Genomic DNA, 12,153 nt, shown 5'->3' on the forward strand with positions numbered 1-12,153 from the left:
ACCCACATCCAGAAGAGAAGTCCAACGGTTTCTGGGGTTTGCGAACTTTTATAGGAAGTTTATTCGTAACTTCAGTCACATTGCTTCCCCTTTGCATGCCCTAACCTCCTCCAAGGTGCAGTTTCTCTGGTCCCCCCAGGCAGAGTCCACCTTTCAAAGGCTCAAGAGCAGCTTCGTCGCCGCCCCTGTGGTGATTCTTCCTGACCCCAAACGGCAGTTCGTGGTGGAGTTGGACGCCTCTGATTTGGGTGCAGGGGCGGTACTCTCTCAGCGTTCTGAAAAGGACGACAAGCTCCACCCATGTGCCTTCTTGTCTCGCAGGTTTTCTTCTTCAGAGAGTAACTATGACATTGGGGACTGAACTACTGGCCATTAAACTGGCCTTGGAGGAGTGGAGGCATTGGCTGGAGGGGGCGGAACAACCTTTCCTGGTCTGGACGGACCATAAAAACATTGAGTACATCAGGACAGCTAAAAGACTGAACCCTCGACAAGCCAGGTGGGCCCTTTTCTTCTCCCGATTCAATTTCACCATGTCCTGGCTTCAAGAACGTTAAACCCGATGCCCTGTCTAGACTGTTTAAAAGTGAATGCGTTCCTAAGGAAACTGAGACAATAGTCCCTGAGACTTGTGTTGTGGGCTGTGTCACCTGGGAAATTGAAGAGCGGGTCAAGAGAGCTAATCAAGGGATTCAGATTCCTCCCGAGGTACCACCAAACAAGTTATTTGTCACCCCTGACCTTCGGGGTTCTGTGAATACTTGGGCTCATGCTTCTCTGATCGCTTGTCATCCGGGTTTCCGCAGAACTCTGACCCGGGTCCATGAGAGGTTTTGGTGGCCTGGTATGAGGAATGATGTCAGTGAGTATGTGGCGGCCTGCAGAACAAGAGCAAGAACGTCCCCAGTGCTGGACTTCTCCAGTGCCACAGCGGCCCTGGTCTGACATCTCACTCGACTTTGTGACCAGTTTACCACCCTCAGAGGGTAACACCGCTGTACTTACAGTAGTAGACCGTTTCTCCAAAATGGCACGGTTCATGCCATTACCAAAGATTCCCTCCGCCAAAGAAACGGCAGAGGTGTTCATGTCTCATGTTTGTCGAGTTTTTGGATTTCCCAGGAATGTCCTGTCTGACCGGGGTCCGCAGTTTGTGGCTCAGTTTTGGAGGGCTTTCTGCCAACTCATGGGTGCCACTGTTAGTCTGACCTCAGGCCACCATCCTCAAACCAATGGGCAGAAGGAGTAGTTAAACCAGGAGCTGGAGAAGGGGCTCCGCTGCCTGGCTTCCAGGAATCCTGCCTCGTGGAGCAAGTACGTCATGTGGGTGGAGTATGCTCACAACACGCTCCCCTGCACTTCCGTTGGCATGTCTCCATTCCAGTGTGTTTTTGGGTACCAGCCGCCTCTGTTTCCTGCGCTGGAGAGGGAGGTCAGCGTCCCGTCTGCAGTTGCCATGGTCCGCCGTTGCCAACGGATGTGGGCCCGGGCCCGTCAGAACCTCCTCAGGTCATCCCAAAGCTACAAGAAGTTTGCTGACAGGAGGAGGAGAGTTGCCCCAGTGTATCAAGCTGGACAACGGGTGTGGTTGTTGACCAAGCACTTACCTCTCAAGGTGGAGTCCCGTAAGTTGGCCCTTCGTTTTGTTGGACCATTCCCTGTGTCAAAGGTTATTAATCCTGTGTCTGTGAAACTCAAACTTCCCAGGTCCCTTCGGGTGAACCCCACCTTTCATGTCAGTGAGGTTCAGCCTGTCAGGACCAGCACTTTGGTCCCGCCTGCCAGGCCCCCTCCTCCCGCCCGGATCATCGATGGGGGTCCAGTCTACATGGTCCGGAAGCTGTTGGCTGTTCGCCGCCGGGGGAGGGGTTTTCAGTACCTCGTGGACTGGGAGGGTTACGGACCAGAGGAGAGGTCTTGGGTCTCCTCCCGGAACATCGTGGACCCTGACCTCATACGGGATTTCCATCGTGACCACCCCCACGATCCTGGGCCGTCAGGGGTCGGCCATAGGGGGGGGGGGTACTGTCAGGCCCTATACAGTTTAGTTTGTTTGGGTTTTGACGTCCTGTTTTAGTTTTGTGGATACCCTCACTTCCAGTCTGTGTTCATTCTAGGTGTCTTGACTCCGTGTGTTTGATTGTCCATTGTCTTCACCTGTGCCTCTATCTCCTCCCCTCGTGTGTATAAATGCCTGTTTCCCCAGTGTGTCTTTGTCAGATTGTCTGCATCACTTGTGAGTAGCTTTCCGGCAGTTTTCTTGTGTATGTTTCCTCGTGTTCCGACCCAGTTTTTCCTCTTAAGACCAGTTTAGTCTAGCGTTCTGTTACCGTAGCCTTATCCCACCGTTTGATGGTTTTGACTCTGGACTGTTTTTTGGACCTACCTTTCTGCCTCGTGTTTTTGTACTTCTGCCTGAGCTGACTGCCTTTTGTGTACCGACCCTGGACTGGTTAATAAACTGCCTCTCCACACCTGTCTGTCTCCGGTCTGCTCTGTGGGTCCCAGTTTGTCTGTCTGAACCTGACAGTGGTATGATAAAGTGCGGACAAATCAATCCTTGACAGCAATGTAGCATCGAAACTGGTGTGTAGAAGTAAATATGTGTTACTTGTTTTACCAGAGCAAAGGGGAGACTTGCCTTTTTGGTAAGCACAATGCACCGAAACAGGTCTTTGTATAATGTAATTGCTCGGGCTACTGATCTTAATTTCCTCTGAAGAAACTGAGGAAGGCTGTGTCAAGCCAGCTAGTTTACTTTGTTTACCGTCAATTTATTTTTTACAAAAACTGCTCATGAACGTCTTTCACTGTGCTAATATGATTGTTTTGGTTTTGTCTTGCGACCATGCAAGCCCGTTACAGCAATAGTTAACGATGGCTGTAACGATGCTATGACCAAATGTGGCAGTATGAGACACAGGGGTTCATTTGCAGCAACATAGACGTTATGCCATCATGCTGTTTAACTGCTGCAGCAACATGCTGTCTGTGCACTGTGACTGTCAAATGAATATATCACAGTCCGCTCTAGTTCTGGCTACTTTATTTTCCTTCCCGTTACAAATCGTTCTTCTTGTTTTTGCATTGACACAATTCCGGATGAAGTTGTTTTCTACTATCTAGCCACAGCTTCCCTCCCTATTTTCTCTTAACTACTGCATTATAGCCGTTTAAATCAACAATACAAATACAATGCAGTCTCTATAACAGATTAACAGAAATTAATGTACTACCTTCGGCTGCTCCCGTTAGGGGTCGCCACAGCGGATCATCCGTTTCCATTTCTTCCTGTCCTCTGCATCTTCCTCTGTCACACCAGCAACCTGCATGTCCTCCCTCACCACATCCATAAACCTCCTCTTTGGCCTTCCTCTTCTCCACTTCCCTTGGAGCTCCATATTCAGCATCCTTCTCCCAATATACCCAGCATCTCTCCTCCACACATGTCCAAACCATCTCAATCTAGTCACTCTTGCTTTGTCTCCAAACCGTCCAACCTGAGCGGTCCCTCTAATATACTCGTTCCTAATCCTGTCCTTCGTTACTCCCAATGAAAATCTTAGCATCTTTAACTCTACCACCTCCAGCTCCTCCTCCTGTCTTTTCATCAGTGCCACTGTCTCCAAGCCATATAACATAGCTGGTCACACAACCATCTTGTAAACATTCCCTTTAACTCTTGCTGGTACCCTTCTGTCGCAAATCACTCCTGGCAATCTTCGCCACCCACTCCACCCTGCCTGCGCTCTCTTCTTCACCTCTCTTCTGCACTCCCCATTACTTTGGACAGTTGACCCCAAGTATTTAAACTCATACACTTTCATCACCTCTGCTCATTGCATCCTGACCATTCCACTGTCCTCCCTCTCATTCACGTATTCCGTCTTGCTTCTACTGACATTCATTCCTCTTCTTTCCAGTGCATACCTCCACCTCTCCAGGCTCTCCTCAGCCTGCACTCTACTCTCGCTACAGATCACAATGTCATCCACAAACATCATAGGCCATGGAGACTCCTGATTGATCTTGTCCGTCAACCTGTCCATCATCACTGCAAACAAGAAAGGGTTCAGAGCCGATCCTTGATGTAATCCCACCTCCACCTTGAACCCATCTGTCATTCCAACCACACACCTCACCACTGTCACACTTCCATCATACATATCCTGCACTACTCCTACATACTTCTCTGCTACAATACCACACCTTCTCTCTCGGCACCCTGTCGTATGCTTTTTCTAAATCCACAAAGACACATTGTAACTCTTTCTGGCCTTCTCTACACTTCTCCACCAACATTCTCAAAGCAAGCATCACATCTGTGGTACTCTTTCGTGGCATGAAACCATACTGCTGCTCGCTGATCATCACCTCTCCTCCTCTTAACCTTGCTTCTATTACTCTTTCCCAAATCTTCATGCTGTAGCTGATCAACTTTATACCTCTGCCGTTACTACAGTTCTGCACATCGCCCTTGTTCTTGAAAATCGGTACCAGTATGCTTATTATCCACTTCTCAGGCATTCTCTCGCTTTCGAAGATGGTGTTAAACAATCTAGTGAAAAACTCCACTGCCATCTCTCCTAAACATCTCCATGCCTCCACAGGTATGTCATCAGGACCAACTGCCTTTCCACTCTTCATCTTCTTCATAGCTGCCCCCACTTCCTCCTTGCTAATCCACTGCACTTCCTGATTCACTATCCCCACATCATCCAACCTTCTCTCTCTCTCTCTCATTTTCTTCATTCATCAGCCCCTCAAAGTACTCCTTCCACCTTCTCAGTACACTCTCCTCGCTTGTCAGCATATTTCCATCTCTATCCTGATCGCCCTAACTTGCTGCACATCCTTCCCAGCTCGGTCCCTCTGTCTACTTAGCCTACTTCATTTAAGGCTCTTAAAAATCTGTTCCTGGTCCACATTAAATTGGAGAATTCAAAAGTGTTTTGTTATATGCTGCAAAGTAATGTGCCAATTGCCAATTTGAAATGGTAAATAATGTGCTGTTCTGTTGTATTAAGTGCAGTTGGATTAAGTGCAATTTTGTCATTTCTAGGAGCAAGCTGATCTTTTTTGCATATTAATTAACAAAATGACAATTATATAGCTAATTTATTATTTATTCATTGATCTCAATTTTACCAGGTGGAATCATTGACAACACGTTCTCTTTTGCAAAGATGACCTGATCAAATGTGGCAATAAACTTCAGCAAAGCCAACAGAAAACCCATGAAAAGGCAAACAAGACATTTTCAAAATAAAACATTAAAATTTCAGCGCCTCTAAACGGACAGCGCTCCGACATGCGGCGCCAAAACTCGTTGAGTAAACCGAGAGCCAGACTAAAGAGAAGCGCCACTTTGTCGTATTTCACGTCATTTTGCGCTTCTTTTTTGCAACCAGTTACAAGTACCTTACCGTTACCGGTTGTAACGGTACGGGACGGTGTAACGATGGTGTAAGCACCAGTTACTGGTTACACCGTCACTCATTAACCGGTAACTGGTAAGTCGCCGGTTCATGAGTGACGGTGAAAGCAAAATTAACCAAAAGTGACATCCGTGGTTCAGACTGTGGTGGAAATCATCAGTCAAAGAGATCATTACAAGAAGAAAGCCACTTTATTTTACACTGTACCTTATAAGGAATTGTATTCTTACAATGAATTTGTCTTCTGCATGTAACCATCCTATTGTACAGGAGCAGTGGGCAGCTGCAGCACCCGGGACCAACTCCAGTTCTTCTTTCCGTTCCCTTGCTCAGGGGCACAGACAGTAGTATTAACCCTAACATGCATGTATTTTTGATGGTGGGAGGAAACCCACGCAGACACAGGAGAACATGCAAACTCCACACAGAAAGGACCTGGGACGCCCTGCGGTTCGAACCCAGGACCTTCTTACTGTGAGGCAACAGTGCTGACCACTGGACCAACGTGCCACCCCTATAACCTTCAGTCTGTGTTTAACCAGTGTGTAGTTAAAGATAATTCTCTGTGATCCAGAGCAGATTCTGGACGGTCAGTATGAGCTGTTACCACCAGGCAGACGATACAGAGCTCAGCGGTGCAAATTGAATCGATGTAAGAACTCCTCTGTGCCTATCGGAATTTTAAACAGTAGCAGGTACAGAGGCTGTACTGCAGGACAAAAACACAAACTGACTGATGCCTCAGGTTCTGTATTTTGTTTTTAACGTTCCCCTGTATGTGTACTCTGTCTTCTGTTTGCTGGTGTTGTGTGCCCATCTATTTATCTATATATCACACACAATGCAAGGTCATTAATCAAAATGCAGGTCGGTCTTAGGCCAAATCTGACAACATAACTAAACCTTTTTCATGCCCAAAACATGTGTAAAAGTCAAGCTTAGTCATCAGACATAATCGTTGTTTGTATCAAACGTTCAATCTGTTTGCAAAAGAAAAGATCAATACATAATTTTAATCGCATGAAAAGCAGAGACACCTGTTGGGCAGGTGGTGCTACAATACTGCAGCTATGGAACTGGACATTACTAATTTCCCGCCCCATAACTAGTGTTCATCCATCCACTATCTGAACTGCTTATCCTGCCCCAGGCTCGTGGGGATGCTGGAGCCTATCCCAGCAGTGACTGGGCGGCAGGTGGGGAGACACCCTGGACAGGCCGCCAGGCCATCACAGGACACCCACACACATTCCTAGGGACAATTTATTATGGCAGAGTCACCTGACTTACGTGTCTTTGGACTGTGGGAGGAAACCGGAGCAGCCGGAGGAAACCCACGCAGACACGGGGAGAACATACAAACTCCACACAGAGGACGACCCGGGAATGACCCACCAAGGTCGGATCACCCCGCGGCACGAACCCAGGACCATCTTGCTGTGAGGCAACCACGCTAACCACTGCGCCACCATGCCGCCCATAACTAGTGTATAATACAGAATTACTGGAACGGAACCCTGAAGAAATGAATTCCAGTGGTTTGATGCTCCACCGGGCCACAGTAAGAAGGTTGATGCTCCACCAGGCCACAGAAACAAGGTTGATGCTCGACCAGGCCACAGTAAGGTGTGATGCTCCACCAGGCTACAGTAAGAAGGTTTCCTGCTCCACCAGGCCACAGTAAGAAGGTGTGATGCTTCAACAGGCTACAGTAAGAAGGTTTCCTGCTCCACCAGGCCACAGTAAGAAGGTTGATGCTCCACCAGGCCACTGTAATAAGGTTGTTGCTCCAGCGGGCCACAGTAAGAAGGATTGCTGCTCCACCAAGCTACAGTAAGAAGGGTTGCTGCGCCACCGGGCCACAGTAAGGAGGTTGATGCTCCACCAGGCTACAGTAAGAAGGTTTGCTTCTCCACCAGGCCACAGTAAGAAGTTGTCAGAAAAGGAGCAGATTAAGAATTCCAATAAGAATTATGATGATGATGAATACTGAATTAATTACCCTGTTACTGCAGGGTACTTTATATCAGCATGTGGCCACATGCATGCATGTCCACGAGTGGCAGCATGTCTGTACAAACACACGCGTGTAGGAAACGGTGAAACAAACAACCCTCTGATCTACAGTCTCTGAATCACACAGTGAGCACGGTCCCCGGCATCTGCCTACCCTGCTGGGATGGGGAGGCTTCATTAACATGTTCTGTGGAGCAACACCTCCGTATGTGTTCTGTAAAGATTATACACCAGTGAAAGGAAAGCGGTCGTGAATTATTCAGTGATGGAGGACTTGAAATTTTCCCTTACATGCAACAGAGGATGACAGTGAAGAACCCTCGTCCACATTCAGACCCAAGAACCGTGCAAACCAGGCGCTGGCTTGGTGCTGGGGTGCAAGACAAAGCTTCTTAGCCACGGTCCAAAACACTCTACTTTACAGCTCGGCATTCATTGTGTTCTGGGAAATGGCAGCATACTGAATAAGAGCTGAGGCCCTGTGGAAACTTAACTCAATTACAGGGCACGTGATAATTTAACTTAAACAAAACTGTTACGGGTGTTATGCTCGCGCACCAGAACCTGACCCGTGTGGCGAAACCCAAGACAGACAGACACGAGATGACTTCTAAATCTACAAAGGGGGGTTTTATTGTGGGAGGGAAATGTATGGTGAAAAAAGGCGTTCTGTTAGTGGGATGTGTGAATAAACTATGTGTGGTGTCCCGTGGTTTGCGTGTATAACTATGTGTGAGTGTTTTTAGCCTATGTGTGGTGCGGTATGTAAATGACCAGGAGGTGTTGAAGAAATGTGCGTGCACCTGGCGAGAAGGTCCAGTCCGTGATCCAAGAGGGGTTGTCCGAGAAAGTCCAGGTCCGAGATCCGGGAAGTCGAGTCCGAAAGGAGGGGTCCAGATAGAGGGACAAGGGGGGGAGATCGCAGGAGAGGTCCGGGGAGAAACGTGAAGGTCGCTGGGGACGAGGGAGACGCGGGGAGCCGTGGAAATCGCGGAGGGAGAGTCTTGGGAGGAAACAGAGACACGAAGATAAGACACTGGGGAATAAACAGAATGCAAGGAACGCTGGAGGGCTTGTCAGAACTTTACCGCAGGGTTCAGTACGTCGAAGCACTGAGAGACGTTCTGGGAGGCTTCTTGTAGAAGGCTGCCTGATTGCCACAGGTGTGCCTGATGGATGATGGCGAACACCTGGTGCAGTGCAGCGCTCGTCTCCTCAGAGCGCGAGCCGAGCGCTCGGATGTTTCCGGCACGTCCGAGCTGGGGGAGTGGCTTGAACGTGCCGGGGAGACAGCTCGGGGCGGTGTAACCACAACAACGGGTCAAGTTATAAAAATATACATATTGTTATATTTAAGGGAATGATTAATGTTGATTGTGAGGGCAGACACAGACAGCATGTATGTAAAGCAGCATGCTCGCTTATTCACAATTTCCTTGACAACGAACAGAAAGTATGTGCTGTAACAATTATTTTAAACATTTCTGTCAGTGTATATACCGCACATTTGGAACGAACCATGTCGTCACCACGGATGGGGCAATTTCCCAGTGCCCATAATTCAAAGAAAATAAATAGAAACATTGATCTTAGGTGAAAAACGGCCAATCTGCATGTTGCCTTGTGCCATGTGAACTCACGATACATTCAGAAGGCTGAACATTAAATAAAATTGATGCACCTTACACACAGCTTGCAGAATAGAATAGAATAGAATAGAATAGAATAGAATAGAATAGAATGTTGCTGCACAAAGCCCTGCAAAGTATTACAATAATGTCAATGTTAAGTACCTTTTGGCCGTGCAGATGGAGGACTCTGCAGAACGGAGTCGTTGCCACAGGTGGTGTTACCGACACCCAACAGACTGAGATCCACAGCGGCGTTCGTCGACACGTTACACCGATCCCGCGCGCAGCCGACCGGGAACTCAAGCGCGCTGGCATTCGTCGTGTTGAAAGCCATGTTCGTACCGCGTGTTCTGAACGGAGAACAAGCAAGCAAACAAAACAAAAAAATGACGGCGAGTAACTTGTCACATTTCTAAAAATCGACGTTCTTGTCGTCCAGTTTGACTCATGGTGTTGTCAAAAACTTTGCTTCTGCGGATGAATTCCGCCTGAGAGCACAGCGTGATGCGCTGCCTCTGGTATAAGGCGACTGGAGGGGAGCGGGATGAGGCTCCATCCCTTGGCCCCCCACCCACCGTCACTCAGCAGAGAGAGAGAGAGAGAGAGAGAGAGAGAGAGAGAGAGAGAGAGAGAGAGAGAGAGAGAGAGAGAGAGAGAGAGAGAGAGAGAGAGAGAGAGAGAGAGAGAGAGAGAGAGAGAGAGAGAGAGAGAGAGAGAGAGAGAGAGAGAGACTAGTTGACTTGTCCAGACGCATGCTGACGCTCCTGTGGCGCACTGCAGGGCGGGCTGCGGGAGGCTCGCCCCCACGCACGTGTAACCCACATGATTACATGTACCCTGTGACGTATGTAAGTTCCACGAGTGGCCTCTAGGAGGCACACGAGCTACAGAGTTTAAACCATGCAAACAACCGTCGACAATAGAGAAGAGAAATACGGATATTTAGAAATACGGACAACTTTGACTATGGATACCTGAATTATTGATATTTGAACTACGGATATTTGAGCTACAGGACATTTGAACTACGACAAAAAAGATCCCTCCCACGAAGCTTCCTTGGTGAGCCGCTAGCCAAAGCTAAAAAGTAAACAGCTTTCTGTGTTCCATGTAATCATAGCCATTTACGTAGGATGTCTTGATTTTATCCAAAGACAGATGATCTCCCGTTGAAGGAAGAAGGAAGACTCTTTTCTCTTGTGTTTTGTACGCTGCTGGAATCCTGGTGAGATAAGAGTTTAAAATCTTGAAATCTAAAGACTGACAATTTTCCATTGGTTGCTAAGCTAAGCCAACCCAGCTAAAACATATATCTATGATCCTTAGCAGTTCCCATATGATTCAGAGCTTTAAAACCAGTCAGGACACCCGGTCCATAGGGTTTATTTGATGTAGGAATGTTAGACATTTTAAGATAATACTATGCTTGTTGTTAAAAAAAAAACTGTAAGCTCCAGTTGCCACTAGCCACCGAGCCAACTCGGGCTACATGGCATGCATGGAACCCATAGCAGCCAGCTAGACGTGAATTCACGTTGATAGTGCCGCAGCCTGGCTGCGATGACATTTTTTTAACTGTTCTTACAGCAATAGGCTGTTGTCATTCAGCCGCATATTAGTTATGTGTAGGAAATGATTTAATTCTGAGAATTGACTCTCGATTTGGGTATTTTTATTTTGTTTGTAATTGTTTGATAGAGATTGCAATTAATAAGGAATCTGTACAATTTTGTGCAGACTGGTTTTTTTAGTACCCCGAACAACCCCCCTTGCGACACCCTTTTGGAACCCTTGGATACCCCCTTTGGATTGCCCCATCATCGCCCTGGATTTGGATTCATCATCATCACCTCTACATTAACTTGCCCCTGTGATTGTGGTAGGATCTGGACATCGCACCTTGCACAGATTGGAAGACTGAATCATTGCCCCTTTTCTTTTCTTTATTATTTTCTTTGAGTGCACTCATACTTTATTTTGGATTATTTTCTTTAATTTGTTAGTGTAGAATATGGCTGCATAAGTAATATATTAGAAGGGTATAAAATAGAATATAGATAGATATAGACAATAAATAGAATATTAGGAAGAACTTTTAAAAAGTATAATAGAGTAAAACATATATATATATAACACATCTAATTTAGTATTGATATTGAAATAACTTTACTTTGAACTGTTGAAATAAATTGGTTTTTTTATTGTAAACTATACCCACGAGTGTGTGTGTTGTCTTTGGGGTGAGTACTAGAATCCGGTCTAGAAAAAAACCTACACCAATCTCCACTGAACTTAGACATTAGACTGTAAACTGTCCCTGCGCAAGCATAGGCCCATTCCCCTGTCGTGCAGGTTACACACGGATCGTTTGAAGCAGCAGATCAGAACCCAACCCAGTTGTGTCTCTGGTCGCCGGCTGTTCTGTCGGCGCGCCAATATCAACACATGTTCGCTGTTTGATGCGCCAATTAACAGGTCTGACGCGCGTCTGGCCAGTGTTTGAATCATTTATGCTGCTGATACAGTGTGGTAACATGTTCAGCACGGCTGCTGTCAGGAATGGTAACCTGTTTGTTGCTGGCTGTCTGTACATCCTAGACATGAATACTTTGGCGAGCCGGTGTGGAAGAATGAGACATAGAGATCTCTCTTATAGAGAGATAGAGATCTTATTCTCAACTCCCGTGTGCCACACACCGCACGACACCGAGAGTGCTGATTAATTTTAACACCCCGTCAGAACCGAACGGAACTGACGGGGAAGGGGAGGCAAGAGACAAAAGAGATAGCTAATGTGTTAGCTGTGTCCCATACACCGAACCCAGGAGCGCTCCTTTATACTGCCCCTCCCCATGGTTGCCCAACAATGGCTTCCCATAACTACGTTATCGTCGAACATACACATATCAGTCACGGTACAGTCAGTCCATCAGATGGTCGTCCAAGTCAAACATCCAAACAATAACAACAATAATAATCACTACATGAACACATCATTTAAACATAAATCAACAATTTCAACGTGAACGTTTAACCGTCCCATAATCCCTCGCGCTTCCCCAGCGCAT

This window comes from Lampris incognitus, chromosome 21, assembly GCF_029633865.1.
Source record: "Lampris incognitus isolate fLamInc1 chromosome 21, fLamInc1.hap2, whole genome shotgun sequence".
Taxonomy (NCBI): domain Eukaryota; kingdom Metazoa; phylum Chordata; class Actinopteri; order Lampriformes; family Lampridae; genus Lampris; species Lampris incognitus.